Source organism: Branchiostoma belcheri, unplaced genomic scaffold (assembly GCF_001625305.1).
Source record: "Branchiostoma belcheri isolate BF01 breed outbred unplaced genomic scaffold, Haploidv18h27 scaffold77, whole genome shotgun sequence".
NCBI lineage: Eukaryota > Metazoa > Chordata > Leptocardii > Amphioxiformes > Branchiostomatidae > Branchiostoma > Branchiostoma belcheri.
In genome coordinates this window covers 824488-832883 of record NW_017804431.1, presented here as the reverse complement: position 1 = coordinate 832883, position 8396 = coordinate 824488, and the positions used below count along the sequence as shown (strand labels likewise).

At 42.6% G+C, this 8396-nt stretch overlaps 1 pseudogene; it reads left to right on the top strand.

Annotated features, from left to right (window-relative positions):
• The window catches only part of LOC109485565, a 27429-nt pseudogene that overhangs the window by 9995 nt on the left and 9038 nt on the right, over positions 1 to 8396 (top strand).

Sequence of the window (8396 nt, the reverse complement as noted above, 5' to 3'; positions counted from 1 at the left end):
CAAAAAAGATCGCCTCTCTTGTATTTGTTGCAAGGTTCTGTATCTGTATCTGTATAGCCGGTATAACCGCCTTTCGGCGTAACACAACAGCTTCGCAGGCACGTGGCGCGGCGGCAGCTGGCTATATTACACCGATCGACTTGTTACACCTAACCCTTGAAATTCTAGCTGTAGACATTGTTTAAAGCTATCTATTGACAATGCCCCTACTGTACTTGGTGACAGTGAGTTCCACTCTGCGATAGTTCTAGGAAAGAATGAATTATTGAACACCTCAATCCTTGGTTGATAACTCTGGTACTTGAAGGCATGGCTATTTCTCTGGGCTGGTATTAGGTACTTAGTATTGGTATTTGTTGCAAGGTTACCCTGTTTGGTGAGAGCGCTGGCGGAATCAGCGTGGCGTTCCACCTTGTGTCTCCCGGCAGCCGGGACCTCTTCCTCCGGGCCATCATGCAAAGCGGCACGGCACTCATGACCTTCGGACTAGACTCCAAGGACGCTGCGTACGAGAAGACCCTGGAGATAGCCGGAAAGGTCGGCTGCCCGACCGACCAGGGAAAAGCTAAAATGGTTTGTAACTTTTCTGACCGTCTGTAATCTTCATCAGGACAATTCTTCATTTATTCTTCAATAATTTCATCAGGTTGGTAAACGAATGAATAGCAAAGTTTTTTTATCACAACCATTTATTTTTTACGAGCCGACGTTTCGATGACCGTCTGTCATCTTCATCAGGGCAATTCTGACTGGTTTGCTATGCACTGACGCTAGATGTTACTTGGTGCATGGTGCACTAAAGGTGGGTGTATGGTGCAAGGTAACATCTAGTGTCAGTGCACAGCAAACCAGTCAGAATTGCCCTGATGAAGATGACAGACGGTCATCGAAACGTCGGCCCGTAAACATATTAAATGATTGTGATCAAGAACTTTGCTATTCATTCGTTTACCAACCTGATGAAATATTTACACATGCCTGTTCCAGGTGGAATGTTTGCAAGGCAAAGACGGGCAACAACTTGTCAGCGATTCCCTGCTAGGATTCACAGCTTTCTACCCTGTCGAAGACGGCACTGTTATCACAGAAAGTCCGTTCGTGTCTTATGAAAAAGGAAACTTTAAGAAAGCGGACATTCTTCTCGGGTCCAATGAAAACGAAGGCACGTACTTCTTCCTGGAAAACGGGGCGCCAGGCTTCAGCGCGTACACGGAGAGTCTGATCACCAGGGAGCAGTTTCTGGCAGGTAAGAACGGACAGAACTGCTCTCTTCTCTTCTTCATTCAAAGAGATATTCAGTCATGTCATACAGTAAGGCCACACTGACTTATGTTTGTGGATGGCACCCTCTGAAGTAGCCTCTACCAGGCTTGGGGACGCGACTGGAAAGAGTAGAAAACGGCCAAATAGAGAGATAGCATGCCGGGGGAGTTGGTCTGCTGGAGAGAACAGGTTGTCCACTCTTTGGCCTTGTCCCATGTCAGAAATCTCCCCGGCACAATGAACCTGTAGATGCTGTCAAAGACTTTATATACATGTAATATCTTTTAATACTGCACACAGCGTCTGTTTTCTCTGTCATGACCAGTTGAAAACTGGCGGCTGCTCATTTATTTTTAATTTGCTCTTTCTTATTTTGCAGGCATCTGGTACACGATAACCGGGATTAACGACTTTGCTGTGGACGCGGCGGCGTTTCAGTACACGGACTGGCAGAACCTGAACAGTCCCAGCATGCACCGCGACGCGCTGGACCGGCTCTACAGCGACTACTTCTTCTTCTGTCCTGACGTCATGACTGGGGCGAGGCCATGTCAGGGAGGGGGCCACAGCATACATGTACAGGTGGGTTTGTTTATCAACCAAACGATATTCTGATGTTCCAATGTTCTAACGTTCTAGTGTTCTAATGCTCTCATGTTCTAATGCTCTAGTGTTCTAACGTTCTCAAGTTCAAATGTTCTATCGGTCTAATGTTCTAACGTCCTAACGTTCTAATGCTCTAACGTTCTAAAGTTCTATTGTTACAATGTTCTAACGTTCTAATGCTCTAATGCTCTAACGTTCTAATGTTCTAGTGTTCAAATGCTCTAACGTTCTAAAGTTCTAATGTTCAATGTTCTAACGTACTAATGCTCTAATGTTCTAACGTTCTAACGTTCTAACGTCCTAACGTCCTAATGCTCTAATGTTCTAACGTTCTAATGTTCTAACGTTCTAATGTTCTAACGTTCTAATGCTCTAACGTTCTACGTAACGTTCTAATGTTCTAACGTTCTAATGTTCTAACGTTCTAACGTTCTAATGTTCTAAATTTTCTAATGCTCTAATGTTCTACGTAACGTTCTAACGCTCTAATGTTCTAACGTTCTAATGTTCTAGTGTTCTAATGCTCTAACGTTCTAAAGTTCTAATGTTCCAATGTTCTAACGTACTAATGCTCTAATTTTCTAAAGTTCTAACCTTCTAATGTTCTAATGCTCTAACGTTCTAACGTTCTATTGTTCTAACGTTCTAATGCACTAACGTTCTAAAGTTCTAATGTTCCAATGTTCTAACGTTCTGCCCAGGTTCGCCCACCGCTCGTCCGCGAATCCCTTCCTGCCCTGGGTGGGTGTGTTCCACGGGGAGGAGCTGCCGTTCGTGTTCGGGCTCCCGCTGGAGCCGCTGTTCGGCTTCACCGAGGCGGAGAAGAACCTGACGCTCAGGATGATGCGGCACTGGGCGAACTTCGCCAGGACTGGGTACGGACAAACTTTTGAACATATCTTCTCCTTTAAAGAGTGCCTCTTACCGTCTTGAAAGCAGTAAAAACAAAGAACTTAAAAAAAGTCCCGTTTTACTAATCTACTGTCAGTTTCATAAGATTGTAATTTATGCCCAAATAAACAGGACGGGTTTGGGCATATACAGTGGCTTCCCACTGGGAGACGTAGAGTGGGACGACCTACACATATACTACACTGTTCTCTACACTTCATTAGTGTCCGCTATGAGGGATAGGGCATACTGGATTAACTTTATTAAGTGTACCTCACCGGATTTATAATCGGAGGCATGATGATGATGATGATTGTACTCTATGTTCTTTTATCCCTGTTATTTGCAATTAGCTTTCGGGCCGAGGAATTTGCAATAAACTTAACAATGATATTTTGTTATATGGTATTTATTACTCAGAAACCCAAACAGCAACAATGAGACAGTGTGGAGTCCCTTCCGCTAATGGCAAACGGACTCTCTTCATTTCGCTTCTTCCCTGCAAGCAGATCTTAGCCTGCATGCACAGAGAGCACAGTGTCCTAGTCTGCTCTTTATGTATATTTATTTGTTCGCATCCGTGTCTCGTTAGGTTAGTTTAGCCTGACAACGCTAACAGCAGGTAATGGTTGACGGTTAACAGTAGTTAACGGTTAACAGCAGTCAACGGTTAACAGTAGTTAATGGTTAACTTTATAGATTTCTTTATTGCCCAGAAACCCCAACAGCAACAACGGAACGATGTGGAGTCCGTTTCGCGCAGGCGTGGCAGACGGCCGGTACCTGGTCCTGGACACCGGAGTACCCCGGATGTTACCCGGACCCAGCACCGAGAACTGTGCATTCTGGGAAAACTACGTCTTTCCGCTCATGAACAAGACGGGTGAGTGGACAGTTGTCCTAATACTAACTAGTATCGGTCTGCTGGGCCCCATCCCCCGTTGCCTCCCTCCAGAGCAAGGGTAAGTAAGTCTTGGGGAGCTCCTAACCTTCGGTCCGGGACTAGGCTACTCCGTGAACAAGATGGACTGATAGTCATCGAAAATTTGGAGATCAGTATCTTTATCCTTCATACTTGTCACTGTTGGAAGAATCTTCTAGTAACTGTACCTATACGTGACAAATGAATCTCTTCAACGATGTTCCTGAAGGATTGCCATGGAATTAAGTGTTGTATATGTCTTTTCTTACAGAGGCCTTGAAAGAGGCCTTGAAAGATAAACTGAAGACGGGCACATCTGGAGCTCCAGCCCAACACCTTGCCGGCATATTTCAGGCCATAGCGGTATTTTGTAGCCTGGTATCCAGCCGTATTTTATAAGCTATCAGGCCCATTCAGAGAACCCTTAGTACATTATGCAGCAAGATTAAACTGTAATTTCCAACACAACACATTGGACTCACCCAACTTTTCGACTGTACAACTCCAGTCTTTGTCAAGGAATGAGCAATCCGCCGCTTCCGAGACGTCACCCGTGACTCCGGGGGGCGCCACAGACTTTCTGCAACCTATGATCCACTGCTCACGTAGTCACTTGTGTTATCTGCGTGACGTCACGGAAGCGGTGGATCGATCATTCCTTAATTTACAAAGACTGGAGTTGTACAGTTTAAACTTGCTGCATAATGACTTCTACCAACACAGATGAACTTTATTTCAAGATAATCCTTAGTACTACTAGTAATTTCCGGATGGTGTATAGGGCAACCAGGTAGCAGGGAAATAGGGAAGGATACCTAAGTCTGTCAATATAGGATCATTAGTCCGTAAATAATTTCATCAGGTTGGTAAACGACTGAATAGGAAAGTTCTTTTATCGTCTTCCATTGCCTAAAAAGAAGAAGTCAAACCCAGTAAAACTAGTGTCATGTCATGTTGTAGAATATAGTATAATGTTAGAAGTAGATATAGTCTCACATACCACTGTATTTCTTTATCACAACCATTTATTTTTCAAGAGCCGACGTTATGCACTATGCACCAAGTAACCTCTAGCGTCAGTGCACAGTAAACCAGTCAGAAATGCCCTGATGAAGATGACAGACGGTCATCAAAACGTTGGCTCTTGAAAAATAAATGGTTGTGATGAAAGAACTTTGCTATTTAGGATCATTAGTGTTGTAATGTGTTTCTTTTGTATATGTATAATTGTCTTCGTCAGAAGGACTATGGAATTGTCTCGCCGCATTGTGGGTGACTGCGGATTTAGCGGAATAACTCTTGAAGACATTATTCTACGTCCATGATTTTTGGCAGGCAGATTACTGTTGTTGAGGGGAAAGTCAAGTGCAAGTTTGGTGTAATTTAAAATAAAAAAGGAAAAAAAGGAGTACCGAGATTCTTTTGTACTCTAGACCAAGTTGAATTTTAGTATAAAAAATGTTCGTTTATCCATTAGAACAATGTCCCTCTGACGAAGACATGAGATCTCAGACCTCTAGTTGATCATATATTTTTACAATTTTATCTTTTAGTGGTGATACTTTTCATTCATGTTCGTACTCTTTTTAAATATCATATTGGATTTATTCACGTACACTTATATATACACCACTCTTGTTCAAAGTGTCAGTTATTGCTTCTTATGTGTTTTGTGATGTCCATTCTTAAATTTTGAATTCTTGGTACCGGTCTTCTTCCCTTGAAAAGCATCAGTTTTACTCCAGACAAACCGAAGGCTGAACTGACGACTTGTGCCTCAAGAAAGGTGGAAGACATCGTTTGGGAATATTTAAGACGGTTGCGGAATTTTTGCTCTCTCTCTATAAGTCGTCTTTCAAATTGGGACAATATAGGCATTCTCATTTGTTGAATATGATTATTAGTTGAGTTGTTTATTGCAAATCCATGCCCGGGGGCTAACTGCAAACAGACATTGACAGTAAAAATGTGGTGATATAAGACTATTTGCTAACATGAAGTTCTACGTGTACGATATACTTATCAAATCTAATAACGGTATACATACAGGATAAACAGTAGATATGCAATATATGAACAGGTAAGAGGAACAGGGTATACTGCTATTCTAATCTATTCTATTCTATGAAACTTCTATTATGTCACTTATTGAGTAAACAAACTTTGTCACAAAACACCTACTCTGAAGCCGTATCCTTTATTTTGGATCCATATGACGTTGTGTGACGTCGTGGTGACGTGTGTCCTTTCTCTGACGTCAGAGGTACCTGTGTGCCCTGCTCAGCCAACCAGAGAAGATCCCTAATGACTGTGACAAGACCTGCGGGTCAGGCCGGGGTTTGGTGATCTTCGGCTGTTTTCTGATTAGCCCAGTTCTAAACAAAATGGGGGTAATTCAACCAGGCCGGCTATGTTGTCTACATGCAATCAGAAAATAGCACATAAAAGCTCCCAAAGACCCCACAAACCCCCAGTTCTGGCATGCTATGGAGGCTAATCAGAGAGAATCCCTAATGACTGTGACAAGACCTGCGGGTCGGTTTATCGAACAAAAGAGGGTGGGAGAGTGACAGAGGTCAGCTTTTACATCAACACGGTTAATTGGAGAGACCTTGTACTAAAATTGGGCAAGGGAACGATCCTGTCAGACAATTAAATAGGCCTTTTAACCGACGAAGATGTCTTTTATCAAATTCTTACATTGGTTTTTTAACTTTTGTTTTTTCTGTTTTTTTCTAATACCCACGATCTGAAATCTGGCATTCTAGCTCATTTTTACCTGAGCGAAGTGAGGAAAGCCGTGTAAAGTGCCTTTCCCAAGGGCACAAGTTTGGTGACATGCATGGCAGGATTCGAACCCGGGACCTCTTGGTTCTGAGCCGAAAGCTCTGCCGTTACGCTACACAACCCCAAACTTTTCTTTTACATTCTATGGAATGTTGTCATTTTAACCAATAACACAGAACGGGAGAAAGAGAAAAAGGCGTCACACCAGTGACATAATGTTTCCCTGTACAATGCCACTTTGCGCCAATTCAAAACTGTAAATCTAAACAATCATTTAAGGGCACAGTAATTTTCAAGAAAATGGGAGAAGAAAAATAATTCTCAGCGTGCAATTGAAAAGCCTTTCCAGTCTACTGCGTTCCTAAAATGTACCCCTAAATCCGACTGTTGTGAGAATGCACAGGTCACATCGCGCACACATATTTCACTGCGCATTAAACTGTCACTATCCAAACTTAGAGTGAAAGAGAACTTTATTGACATAACAAAAGTACAGCGACTTTCGTAAGGTCTTAAACTACATGTAGACATACAGACAAATTGTAGGTACAACGAAATTAACCTACATACAAGACAATACATAAATACAACTTGTACTACTTGCTCTAATGTCTAAACATTCTTTGATATATTTACCTATGTGTACACAATACTTAAGGGCTATTACCTTCTAGAATGAGTGATACAACTATACGTATTCCACAGTGGGCACTTGTAGCCTCCACCAGGCCTTTCTACGGGGATACGGATCGTAGAATTCGGCAAAAAAGAGAGTAGAATTGGCCAAGGGAGTCCGGCCGCGGGAAGGAAGTTTCTTTCTATCCGAAGCGCGGCCAGTCAAACCTACAAGTCGGCCAAACTCCCCCGGTAAATATTCTCNTTTAAGTTGTTCTCTTCTTCTTTTGTCATCATCTCAAAACCAGGACTTTTCTACTACCAGTAACTGATTCAGTCTTCTTCAGATATATGACCTGGAGACGCGTGTGACGTCAGTAAAGGGTCAAAGTTTGTGGGAAGTCTGTGTCGACCCCCGCCCCAGCCGAAAGATTCTTTATAATAGACTGGACGGACATATAGCTCATGAAGACTGAATCAATCCACTGGCGACTCCAATTTAGCTTGAGTTGGAGAACAGTTTGACTTTTCTACGTGCAATTAACAGTTTACTAACTTGCTGATTTGTTGCATAACGTGTTGTATAATTGATTTCTATTATTTGGATTACTGTTGTGATTTTTAGTTGAGTTTATGTTAGTCTTCTGTTAATTCTATTGTATAATTCTATCATATTCCGTCGTTATATTTCTAATCATTTTGTGTGTTTCCAGGTTAACGCGTTTCTGGGCATTCCGTTCGCCAAGCCGCCTACAGGAGAGAGGCGCTTCAAACCTGCGGAGGCACTCCCTCCGTGGAGCGGGGTCTACAACGCAACAAGGTGCTTACACACATTCATCCGTTTTAATCATTCATTATCTACTCATTCACTCCTTCATTCATTCATCTATCAATCCAACCATTCGAATTCATTCACCACGTTTCCTAATTAATACTGATAACCAATTACCTGACTCATGTTAAATGGTTTGTGGCTTGAAATTGAAAAGACGTTTGATATTTGAGGCATTGGTCGCTGGCATGTTTTAACATTTTCCATTCTTTGTCTAAAATCAGTGTTGGATATCTGGATAAATCAACAATATGCATGCTAATATATTTAATAACATTGTGCTACAACTACAGAACTGTTGAATAAAAGCACCCTCCGATGTGTTATTAATGTCGATATGTTCCCAACCCCACCAGAAAGCCCCAGGCGTGCCTACAGAACGTACGAGCGGACGAGTACCGGCTGTGGGCCATCAACACGACAACCAGCGAGGACTGTCTGTACCTGAGCGTGTGGCAGCCGGACCCTAAACCTACCCGG